Consider the following 13,656-nt stretch of genomic DNA (forward strand, 5'->3'; position numbering starts at 1 on the left):
GTTAATGATACTTTGTATCACTGGCTAAGTTTAATTTTGTATTTAAAAACACACCATTTTAAATTAGCTGTTTCTTTAAAGAAGTTGTACAGAAAGTAATCAGGAAATAATTATTACAAAATAATGATAAGAATGGCAACAAATATAATAAATATTTAAGTATTATTATTTCAGGATTTACTCTTCCCAAGTGCTCCATGTGTACCATCCCCAGATCACGGGGTCAGTCGGGCAAATCGCCATGATGATCCTCATTTAAAACAATAAAAGGAAACTAAGGCTTAGAGTTCTTACATGAGATGCTCAAGATTAAATAGCTAAGAAGTAACACTCACTTTCGGCCAGATCAAAGGGAGTTCAGTCTGACTTCTTCCACATCAGCTTCTCAGCAACCCTGTACTGCCTCTTTCCACAATTGCAGTCAATGATGGATAAGACATTCATGTTTAAGACACAGAGCTACTCATAACAGTTTAATGCAAGTATGAAAGCCTGCTATGACCTAATAAAGATGCTCCAGAGGGAAATATCCCGTTTAGGAATAAATACACATCAAAACAAAAGGAACAGTAAGAAATATAAAGTTGTGCATTGACGAGAAAATGCAGGTTAAAAAATAATGACAGATTAAAATGAATAACATCCCTTCTAGTTCAATCGTCATATGAGGAACACGGCTTGAAGATATTCGGGTCCTACGAAGCAAACAAGGACAAAGGAAAATTCATTGGCAAAGGAAAATATGATCAATGAAAATGTGTCAGACAGAAATTTTAGCTGAAAAAGAATGGAAAGCAGGTTGATAGACTAATAAGACAAGAAATGTTAAACTATGCTTCCAAAGAACACACCAGCTGTTCTTGTTCTGAAAGATGGGGCTCTCTATGTCATTTGCGGAGCAAAAGATGTGCTTCAGAGGTGCTATCCACCTTATCAGGGTGTTCAGCTATATATAAAACAGAAAACTATATCGAAGACAATGGTCTTTACATTTCGTAAAAATGCATCACATTCTCACAAGTTTCTTCATTTTAATATACACTCTTCTAATATGTGATCATTCTGTTTCCTCCATAAAAATTCAGTCGTTATAGCTCTTAGAAAAGATAATTACTCCTCCCTACAACAGCTACCCCTGGAGAAGGAAACAGCGACCCACTCCAATATTCTTGCCTGGGAAATCCCGTGGACAGAGGAGCCTGGAGGGCTACAGTCCAGGGGTCGCAGCTAACGACTAAACACAATGTAGCAACTAAACAATAACAACAACACACTATTTACAGCCCTGACACAATCACTATAAGAGCAAATCACGGTGAATAAATAGCTACGCCTTATTAATGCTTAAAATAACATTTGTGTTTTAGTCTAAGCCTTTGTTGTGTTTAATTATAAAATTTCTCTTTACATAACCAACATGTAGAAAATGATATAACAAAAAACCCTGTATTCTTGAAGCAGACTGTGATTTGACACTATTTTGTGTAGTAGATATCTTGGTTTTATTCATTTCAAATAACTGAAATGTTGCACCTTTTGATCAGTAATACCTTCACATTTCTTCTCCCCCAGCTCCTGACAATCACTACTCTATTTGTGCTTCTAGGTCTTTGACCTCATATAAGTGATATCACGAGATATTTGTCCTTCTGTATCTGGCTTATTTCATTAAGTATAATATCCTCCAAATCCATCCATGTTGCCAAAACTGGAAGTGTTTCCTTCTTTTTAAGCTTGAATAATACTTCCTTGTATGTACATACTACATTTTTTCATCCATATGTCTGTCAGTGGACAAACCGCTTCCATGTCTTGGCTATCATGAATAAAGCTGCAATGAACTTGGGGGTGCAGATCCTCTTCAAGATTTTGATTTCAATTCCTTTGGATAAACACCCAAAAGTGAGATTGCTGGATCATAGGGAAGTTCTATTTTTAACTGTAAAATGAGAGCTTAGATCTTGTGTTCTGGAAGTTCCCATATCAGCTAAAAGTCTATGAGCTAGTTTCATAAATTAATAATAATCACAACCACCAGTTAGCATCAGTAAAATGCCAATTTGGGGTCAAGCAATAAACTCATTCCTCCAGGCAACGTCTCAGTCCCCAGGAAAACTGTCTTCATTTCGGAGATCTGTGATTCATGCACAATCAATCATCATGGGGCGGGGGCTCCATCTGAGTCGTCTATCTTCCTGCCCTCATGCTGACCTGACCGCAAGCTCTGGTTTTATTCAACAGATAACAGAATACTCACTCATTCAAGCTGCAGGACAAAGCTTAACATAATGGTTCGACTCTTACCAAAAGTGGCATTTCAAAGCTTCTATTTGAACCATAACATCAGTGATACAATAGGGAAGTTTTTCTTACTTACAACTGTTCCAAGAACCTCAGTCCTTTAAATGTTTGCTTTTCTCGTGTACAAATTTCATCCTTGTAGAGGCACCTGGAAAACACATAAAATGTCATTAAACTATAAATTAGCATAGATACCACATTCTAGATCAGTATTTTTTAGTGATTTCTTTTGGGCTGCGTCAGGCCTCAGTTGCAGCATTCATTGCACATAGGCTTAGCTGCCTCATGGCATGTGGGATCTAGTTCCCCAACCAGGGATCTAACCCGTGTCCCCCTCATTGGAAGATGAATTCTTAACCACTGGACCACCAGGGAAGTCCCCAGTCAGGACATTTTAAACTACAGTGGACCTAAGGAGCTTCGAGGTCTTAACAGATTCCCTAAAAATAGAGGGAAACTTTGATTTCATATCAATATATAGTCTGTGTGGGAGAGCTCCAAAGGGATCCTGGACCAAAAATTAAGAATCACTATCTTAGCCTCTAAAACTTCAAGTGGTCATGGAGAAATTCCGATTAATGAAGTCACGTGCACTGACATAGAAGGTAGCAACTTCTCTAAGAAAATGAAATTTTCTAAATGATAATTATTTTTCTAAATCCTTGCTATCACACTGAATATATTGAACTGTGAGTTATATTGCAAAGCTGGCAAATAATACCATAGGACTCAAGCAGACAGGGAAGAAAACATATTCACAGAACCACAAGATGGATTTTATATTTCAGTTCTCCCGTGGCTGCTGCTGAAAATCTGTAGGAAAGGAAACTGTCATAGATTTACAGATAACGATGTAACTCATCTGAACCCAAAAGTGGATGGAGACAAATCATATCACCTGTGAGCACCTTCTCTGCCTTTTTTTCTTCAACTAGAGGATCGCAATGTTATCTCCTCTCTAAATCTCTATGGTTTTTGTGAACGTTGTGAAAGTGAATCTCTTTTTATCAAGCCGTTGCAAGCAGAACGGGACTGACTCCAAGTAAGTCCAGAGACTGAAGAGAGATGGCAAAGGCCAGTTAATGCTCAGTTAACAAGGACAGAGTCAACGACCCAAGAAGGTGAATTTGTAGATGGAGCCGTGCTTAGCAGCAGGAGTTCCTGAGACAACGATGCAAAAGCTGAGCCAGAAGGAGGAAGAAGCTGTAATTTGGAGAAGAAGCTGAACCCAGGAAACAGAGCTACACCAAGAACAGACTCACCGATATGAGTACGGAAGAAATTTCCTCTTTAAACACTATCGATGAGGCTCAGTGAATCTCCCACCTGCAAACCCATTTAACCGCTTCTGCCCAGTGGATATTTTTTAAATTGTTCAGTGCTTATAAGTGATGAGATCATGATCACTTTATGGATTCCAGATGTAATTAGAGGAGCACTGTTCCCAAGTCCTGTGAAAAGCTTTTTCTTGTTCTTGCCCAGAGCGTACAAAGCGCTTGCACATGTAACTGACCCAGCCCCAAGCAGTGTTGATCACTCATCAGATCCAAAGCTGTGTTTGTTGTTCAGTTGCTCGGTCGTGTCTGACTCTTCACAGTCCCGTGGCCTGCAGCCTGCCAGGCTCGTCTGTCCTCCACTACCTCCCAGAGTTTGCTCAAAACTAATCTCTCACTAATAGCTGTCACTGTGCTAGGGTTCTGAGTATCTCACTAGTAACAAGATTTCTTTATAAACCATTATTTACAAGTTATAAAGTACTTTGTCTCATACTGTTTATTAATGTGTTTGCTTTACTGTTGGGGAGAAACTTCTCACACCCCGGGACCCCCAGGACCAGGATGAGACACAGGGAGGTCAGAAGCAGACCGCCCACAGCACCAGCCTAGAAGCTCAAGGGATCCTTAACGACCTTGAACACATGGGGACTGGTCATGACGATTAGGAGAACTAACAGAAGGGGCTGATTCTAAACAGGAACCAAGGTTTTAGGACTGAGAGATGAAGAGTTGTGGGGAGGCCATGTGTAATAGCCTGGGATATTCCAGGTGAACATGACAGGCTGCAAAGCTCTTGAGCTAGGGTGTGATGTGAATTCTAGTGACTCAGGAGGATGCTATGATCTTTGTACAATTTAAATGTGAGCAAAAGCGTTGGGATAACATCTTCTCTTTAAAAGAATAACTTCAGGTTTTGTTTTTTTTTTCAGCTTATCACAAAAGACATTTCAAAAATAATTTTTATTTAATTAAATCACCCGAAAATACCCCAAAAAGAGTACTATAAACATTCTTGTTTTCCTGAAGTCTATCCTTTAAATTGAAAATTATCACCATGGTCGTGCTAACGAAGGAGCATATTCTTCAATAAACAGATGGAGAGTTACACACATTCAGCTTAAGCATTTTCCTTGAAAAAATAAACTGCACAGCTCTTGGCATCGAGTGAACTCTCATTGTGCATTTGCTGAACTGTCAAACCCAGAGTCAACTACACACAGAAGGGGAGGCTTTTATGGGGTGATCAAATGGTCCAGAAACAACTTCTCAAAAATCCAGGGAGAAAAATAACAGGTGGCAGAAATAAATTGTGTTTGAACAGTCAAACAAGTTACCAAAAAGTCACCTTTCAGCAACTTGGAAAGCTTCGGGAAATGCACCGGGCAAATGAGAAGTACAGATTGTTTTGGATAAAAACACTTAAAATTTCAAAGTTAAATGATTGTGCCAGGTCTAAATGTATAGGGAAAGTCAGCTAATTGGATTGGCACACATGTTTCTGAATATCCTGTAACAGCTACAAAAGGCACAACTTCTAAAATCTCCTGCCAGCGTCAATGCTAGAGGGTTCATTTATAGTGTATTTTAAAATCTTTGTTCTGTGCTTTTTTGATGATGGATTAATATGACAGAAGTGTGCTGGTTAATGGAGCAGGTGATTATTTTAGCCATTATACATAATTACCCAGACCGCCAGGGTCCAGAACTCAACAGCTCCTGACCTCTCAGCCCTAAAGATTCAGCCACAATTCTCCAAACAGAACCCTGAGCCACAGACACCTCACCTGTAGCACCAAGGCCACTTCTCATTACTTACGACTGCCCAGTGCTCTGGCCGTTGGGGCTGGCAGGCAGGCCAGCCAACCTATGGTCTGCAGTAGAGCTGATGCCATACAGGGATAATGGCCCTCTTTATGCACTGTTCCCAGCTCTAGTCAATGACCCAGTAAACTGCACAGTCCTCCGTGTGTTCCAGGAACTCCTATGCTGGCTGAAAGCCACGTGGCCAGTCCACATCGAGTTAACCCCGGAAGCTAACTTTCTCCTGAGAGAATTTGTCACATCTCTTTCTCTGAACAATCTCTTTAATGTTCAAAAATCATTACTATTCTTCCTTGAATTCCCAACTCTACCACCATACCAACATTTCTAATTAAAGAATGACAATTCTGTTCCCATATTTTATTAAACACATGTACCAACACATGCAGAAGTATATGTATGTATGCACATGTATATGTCTATAAACACATTTGCAGACGTGTGTGTACGTGCATATATGTACATATATGTGCATGTTGCTTATGCACATAATGTAAGTTGTGGTCTGCACGTGTGATGTGTGTATATGTGTGGGATCTTGTACACATTGTATTCTCAGTCTCATCTGAAACACATGATGCAGGAAACAGTTTGATTATTTTCATAATTCTCCCAAGGATGGGGCCTAGGAGAGAAACTGATTCATTCCATACAAAGAATGCCTTTCAGTCTTACTCCTAATTCTCCTTCAATACTGCAGTTGAGAAAGGAAAAGATACTACCTAGCGTAATTCATATTTCTTCAGTATATAAATGCACTTGACATCTGTTTCTGGATATTCTTATACAGTTATCTAGATTTTGGCAAAAATAAAATGTGAAATTTCTAAAAATTGCATGGAAGTTGTTTTTATTTCTTTAACATTATAATTCAATATGAATGTGGATACTCTAAAGTATAAGATAAAATATTATGAAACAGAAAACAGACTCAGACATAGAGAACAGACTCTTGGTTGCCGAGGGGTGGGGTAGGGGAGGGATGGAGTGGGAGTTTGGGATTAGCAGACGTAAAATTTTATATACAGAACAGATAAACAGATGAAAGGTCCTACTGTATAGCACAGGAAATTATATTCAATATCCTGGGATAAACCATAATGGAAAAGAACATGAAAGAGAGCGTACATATATGTATAACTGGATCACTTTGCTGTACAGCAATCGACACAGCATTGTAAGTCAATTATTCTTCAATTAAAAATCATAATAATAATAAAGTATGCGATTAAACATTTAATTCACAAGTTTTCCTGGAAATATTTTTATTGCCAACAAGAAACAAATCCATTAAAATGATTCACAGTTGAACGTGTTTTCCAATCACAAGTACATATCTCTTGTCAAGGTTTATTCAAACATTATGCTTTCCATCAAAATACCTTTGTTACAGTTTTAATGAATGGAATGTTTTCTGAGCAGTGTTCTGGTTAAGTGATTACGGATACTGTCATTTACATTATTTTTGCTTTATTGTTCATAAAGGAGACATATTCAAATTTTCTGAGAGATTCTACTGAAATTCAGGATACAAAACAATACCTAACACCCTTTCACCAGACATTAGCGCAAACTTGAGGAGATGTGTATTTGTCTTTTATATTCTAGTGCTCAGTTGTGTCCAGCTCTTTATGACCCCATGGACTGTAGCCCGCCCGGCTCCTCTGTCCATGGGATTCTTCAAGGAAGAATACTGAAGTGGGTTGCCATTTCCTCCACCAGGGGATCTTCCCAACCCAGGGATCAAACCCACATTTCCTGTGTCTCCTGCATTACAGGCAGATTCTTTACCTGCTGAGCCATCAGCAAAGCCCTCTAAATCTTCATATTGCCTGTAGAGCCTGATTCCTACCAGCCCAGGAGCATCAGCTGAGCCAGAAGTGACTCTGAAGACACCTGACCCAGACACCTGCAGGCCCCTCGGGACGGCTCAGGGCCTCCAGCCCCTGCGGCTATGTTGGGGGCTGACCTCTGCAAGTAGGTCCTGGGCGCCCGGCCCAGAAGCAGGCACACATCTGTCTCAGAGGAGGAGAAAAGGCCTAGTGTGGTCAGGTGTCTTCCCCCAACTTAGCCACAACAGAAGTATTCATTACCAAGTTTATTTCGGTAATACTGGCTTTGAATTCTGCATTTTCACATTACTACTACTAAGAGTATTGTTTTCAGTCTACTGAATAGAAATAACATTTTTAAAAACCATCAGGCACTAAAAAATAAAAAGATGGTTGCCAGCATTGAAAAAAAAAATAGAAGAGGGTGATTAGAAGCCTATTTTATGTCACCATGTCATTCTAATACACTATGCCCTTTTCTCAAAGCAGATCCAATATTGTTAAAATAAAATCCAACACAGGAATGTGACATAGCCAAGGGGGTCCTCAGCCTGAAAGTCCTTTTGAACATGAATCTGAATGAGTCAAGATAAAACAATTATTTATCCTGTAAGATGACCAGTGCCCACCATTACTGTGTGTCTGTTTCATTAACACAACTTTTTTTTTCAGCCACATCATGCAACTTGTGGGATCTTAAGTTTCCCAACCTGGGATGGAACCAGGCCCTCAGCAGTGATAGCACACAGTCCTAACCACTAGACCACCAGGAATTCCCTAATATATCTTTTAAAATAACCAACATTTTAAATGTTAAGTAGTAAATAATCACCATGAGCTCCAATTAATTTAAAACCTAAAAATAATTCTTACAAAAGTTATTCACTACATTCAAGATATATTCTGAAGTCCTAGAAGATACAAAGATAATAAAGTATAGAGAAATCTGAACAATAACTGGCATACCCAAGAAGGTCTGACACAGTAGAAAGGATATTTAGTTTTGAATCAGAGTGACAAGCTCCTGCATATAACCCTCACCCTCACTGAGTCATTCAGTATTTTTGTTTCCAGTGAGTCCACCTGCTTCATCAGGAAACTTTGTTAGAATCCTTAAGATACTAAGGTCTTCCCTGGTGGCTCAGGCAGCAAAGAATCTGCCTGTAGTGCAGGAGATCCAGTTCACCCTGGGTTGGAAGATCCCCTGAAGAAGGGAATGGCTATCCACTCCAGTATTCTTGCCTGGAGAATTCCATGGACAGAGGAGCCTGGTGGGCAACCATTCATGGGGTTGCAAAGAATCAGATGCAACTGAGCAACTAATACTACTATTACTTAAGATACTAAAGACTAGAACAAGAGAAGACTCATCTATAGGGGGAGAAAAGTGACATCGGATTTTAAAATATTACTCCTATAAATTATGAAACACTATTGTGACTTCTAAATACCATCACCATCAAATATTTACAAAGACAAATACTAGTAAACAGATGAATCTTCAAGCTAATCCCAAGGAGGTCAAATCATGCTGACTCATCTGTCATTCCACAACCATCTATGTAGACTCCTCAAGATTCGTCTCAACTGGAAACAAGTATAAAATATTAAATATATAATGATTTCTTTCTGATGGAGAAAAATCAATTTTTATTGCAAAACATTAGGGCCCAGGTTATACACTATGGCCTGGAGGGAGAGCAGGAAGATGAGGGAAAATTTTTGACAAGACCATATAGCAGCACATGATCAGGGTTACTTAGAGGTAAAACCAAACTGAGAAGCCAGAGAGAAGAAAGTACCAAGTTACAGTCACGATGATAAAAGAGAAGGAAAAAAGAAAACCCACCACGGAAATGGTTTTATGGCTCAAGTCCAATAATTGGCTGTCTTTAAAATATTTATTTAGATTGATTTTTTTGTACACTCGGGGAAGCACTATGGTTTGGAATTCTATCACCCGCTTCTTAAAAAACTAGACATACCAAAGAGACTATCCAAGATTTAAAGGTTTTTATTTTTTTAAAAATACGCCAATCTTTGACCCTTCCCCACGTAATGAGAAAATTAGGATTTCACTGTTTCATGTCCAAATTCAGGTCTTCTACAGCCAAACTCTGTCATAAAGCAACACATCTGGAGACCCAACAAAATATGCATTACTAAAACTCAGATATTATCTTTTATGTTAAAAATGGGGTACTTGTGCTCACTGCAGCGGCACATATACTAACATTGGAATGATACAGAGAAGATTAGCAGGACCCCTGTACAAGGATGACACACAAATTCGTGAAGTGTTCTGTATTTTCAGCCAACGGGAACTTGTTGTATGTCTCAGGAAACTCAAACAGGGACTCTGTATCAACCTAGAGGGGTGGGATGGGGAGGGAGATGGGAGGGAGGGGATATATGTACACCTATGGCTGATTCACATTGAAAAAAAAAATGGGGTACTTGCCACCATCGAATGACCTGAATTAATGAGACAATAAGATGGATTTTGTCAAAGATAATAACCAAAACTAATGTACATATTACTTACCAAGCACCAGCCACTGTTCAGTTGGCCACCTACCTACCTATCTACATACCCACCTATATCTATCATCTACCAGTCTTTCTAAACCAACATACCAACTTCTTATCCTCTCTGATATTTGGCTATAAAGCCACATTTCTGCTGTAATAAACACACCATTCCCCACCCGATCCATTTTTCTGAAACCTCATGTAGTAACAAGGGTGCTCCAGTGTGGCGGCTGAGATTCTCAGGCTGGCAGACCTGCAGGCCTTCCTGTGTTTGTTCACGTGCATCCTCCATACAAGTACTGCTTCGTGGAGAGAACTTTCCCGGGTAGACATGATGCTCTCTGTTCAGAACCTCCAAACACACTTTCAAACTTGCTCTACTTGGTTTTTGCTTAAAAGCAAGTGTCAAAGGTGGATCCTGTTATACTGACAAACGTTCAGAATAGCAGATCCTATAAAATGTAAATATAACTGCTTTCAAAAGTCCATCAAGTCATCATTGTGAAACAAACAGTCAATTTGTATTTTAACAAATAGTCAATTTTAACGGTCGCATCAGTGAACCTAGTAAAATGTAAATATACAAGGCAATCAATCTGCCATCATGAACCAAAAGGACTACTTTTGTTATCAAAGTTTTAAAGGGTAAACAACCCTGGAAAGACTCCAAGCTGTCATCATCTAGGCTGTGTCCACACAGACAGTCTTACACTTTCTGTTCACACTGTTCTGCCACACTTATACTGAACATGTATATTCCTACAATAGAGATTAATGGAGGTTTCAGTTCAGTTCAGTTCAGTCTCTCAGTCATGTCCAACTCTTTGCCACCCCATGAACTGTAGCACGCCAGGCTTCCCTGTCCATCACCAACTCCCAGAGCTTGCTCAAACTCATGTCCATCGAGTCAGTGATGCCATTCAACCATCTCAGCCTCTGTCAACCCCTTCTCCTCCTGCCTTCAATCTTTGCCAGCATCAGGGTCTTTTCAAATGAATCAGTTCTTCACATCAGGTGGCCAAAGTATTGCAGCTTCAGCTTTAGCATCAGTATTTCCAATGAATATTCAGGAATGATTTCCTTCAGGATGGACTGGTTTGATCTCCTTGCTGTCCAAGGGACTCTCAAAAGCCTTCTCCAACACCATAGTTCAAAAGCATCAATTCTTTGGCCCTCAGCTTTCTTTATAGTCCAAGTCTTACATCCATACATGACTACTGGAAAAAACCATAGCTTTGACTAGACGGACCTTTGTTGGCAAAGTAATGTCTCCTCTTTTTAATATTCTATCTAGGATGGTCATAGTTTTTCTTCCAAGAAGCAAGCATCTTTTAATTTCATGGCTGCAGTCACCATCTGCAGTGATTTTGGAGCCCAAGAAAATAAAGTCTGTCACTGTTTCCATCATTTCCTCTCTATTTGCCATGAAGTGATGGGACTGGATGCCATGATCTTAGTTTTTTGAATGTTGAGTTTTAAGCCAACTTTTTCACTGTTCTCTTTCACTTTCATCAAAAGACTCTTCAGTTCCTCTTTGCTTTCTGAGGCCAACTATTTACAGGCTAATTGTCATCTCATGCTGCAGTCCTTTGCTGGGGAAAACCTCTGACCCTGAAGAGTAGATTCTTCATAAATTTGTAATAATTAAGCCCAAGGGCATCCTTAATCTCATCTGCTAACCTTACTAGAATTTCCCAGTTTATTATTTTTCTGAGAAGCTTTGTCATGAGCTTTATTATCTGCTGTATCTATAGCTTCTTACCGGCCCTGTTGCCCTTAGAGTTTTTCTAGCAGTTCTTACCTATATTTTCCTCTGGGTGGACTTAATAATCAACTTATCTCATTCCAGAAAAAAGATCTGATGGTATTTTTATTGTGCTATAATAAATGCATAAGCTAACTTTTAAAAAAGACCTTTATGATGTTGAATCCAGTCTACAGCCACACTACCCTGAACACGCCTGATTTTGTCTTTATGATGTTAAGTCTTCCTATTCAAGAATACATATTTATTTAAACAGATATATTTGATTTAACAATCACAACCAGTATATTTCCATTAAAAAAAGTAACCATGAATCATATCTATAATTATAAGCTAAATGTACATGCAGGGATTTTTACATTCTAAATTTCTTCATGGATTTGCTTATAAAGATTCTGGATAAATTTAAATATTAGCAGGTAACCAAATGGATAACAAGTTAAATGGATACATTTCAGAATAGAGCCTCCAAAAATGAAATTAAGATACTTGAAAAAATTAATAGATGAGTTTTAATAAGAAATCAACTGTTCCTAATTATTTGTAAATGATCATCCAATTTAGTGATAATTTTAAAAAATCTCCAGTTATCTCCATCACCAATTATATTCATGGTCAAGGAAAACACACTGAATTCTTTACCAGGGAAGCCCTATAAATAAATAAAGCATCGGTATGTTTGACTAAGTATTTCTAGAACATTATACCAATGTTTTTTTTTTTTACTATTACTCCTCTTTGTTAATGGAGTAGGAAATGGCAACCCAATCCAATATTCTTGCCTGGAAAATTCCATGGACAGAGGAGCCTGGTGGGCTACAGTCCATGGGATTGTAAGAGTCAGACACAACTGAGTGACTTTGACTTCACTCTCTTTGTTAAATACCAATTTTTTGCTATTCCTTCAGAATTTTTCAATTCTAGCCATTGTATTATGCGTGTTTTTCTCTGTAATAGTGATTTTTTAAATATTCTCCTCATAAAGAACTCAAATGCTTCCATCACGAATAACTGACAGAAGACTAGAAAACACAGAAAAATAGTTACAAGCTGTACACTATCTGTGAATGTAAAGGCTCGTTTCTATTTCTTCTTCACCTGATGAAAAGGTTCTTCATCTTGAACCCAGATTGCTTTGTTTCCTGGAATCAGGGCCACCCTCCAGGATCAGCTCTCAGAAGACAGTGGGGTTCCCAGTCCCGACCACCCCCTCTGACCTGCCCATTCTAGGAAGCCATTTTCTTCATCATCTTATGCTGGACAAGAATTGCATCTGTGCTTCTGGGTTAAGAATTTGATGTAAATGCTTTTGGCATTTGTTCTCATTATTTTGATCAGTAATTCAAGCTTCATTTGGTAAAGACTGTAGTTTTATCAGTTTGATCAGACCTGATAAAATTGTGGATTTGATGAGAATAATTTCCTTGCTCATTTTCATTATTTTGATCAGTAGTAAAAAAATCTAAACAATTTGCTATGTCCAGTTGTCTTGTTTTTATTGTTGTGATCAGTAATTAAACCCGAAAAATGTGTCATGAACTCTGCAGATTTTATATAGGTCATGAATGGCAGAAACCTGCTCTTTCATTATTATCAGCTTTTAAAAATTTAAGCAGACTGCTTCTAAAACACTACCTTTCTGCTGCCATTTTCCCTTTTTCTGAGTTCTATTTTTGTGTCTTCTTTTCCAACCCTATCTTGTCATGTACTGTTTCTCAGTGGTCTAAAGAATTTTTAAAACATGATTGTATCCAAAGACTATTTGAATATATACACATAAGAATCCAAGATAAATATACAGAACTAAACACATTATTTTTCATATGTATTTTAATAATTTTTAAAAAAAAATAATCTAAACTGAGCAAGATGACACAGTAGGAGATATCAGCCTTCATTCCCTGCAACAAAAAACAATTAGACAGCTATTAACAAATGAAAATAGCTTTAGGAGGGCTGAAGAGTCCAATTAAGAACCTATAGTAACACGGTGGAACAATGAAGGAGAAAAACTGCGCAGAAAGGACCGATGGGGAGAACAGCTCAGCAAATACACTGGAGGCAGTGAGGATCAAAGAAGAAGGCGGTCCAGCAACACCAGCCACGCGGCAGGCACCACTGTGGGCCT

At 38.6% G+C, this 13,656-nt stretch overlaps 1 non-coding gene across 1 annotated transcript; it reads left to right on the top strand.

The window, feature by feature from the left end:
- Positions 1-9,436: 9,436 nt before the first annotated feature.
- On the top strand, positions 9,437-9,543 carry LOC122451591. Its single transcript, XR_006272485.1, has one exon. It is a non-coding gene; the product is annotated as a U6 spliceosomal RNA (small nuclear RNA).
- Positions 9,544-13,656: the final 4,113 nt, after the last annotated feature.

Source organism: Cervus canadensis, chromosome 12 (genome assembly GCF_019320065.1).
Source record: "Cervus canadensis isolate Bull #8, Minnesota chromosome 12, ASM1932006v1, whole genome shotgun sequence".
NCBI lineage: Eukaryota > Metazoa > Chordata > Mammalia > Artiodactyla > Cervidae > Cervus > Cervus canadensis.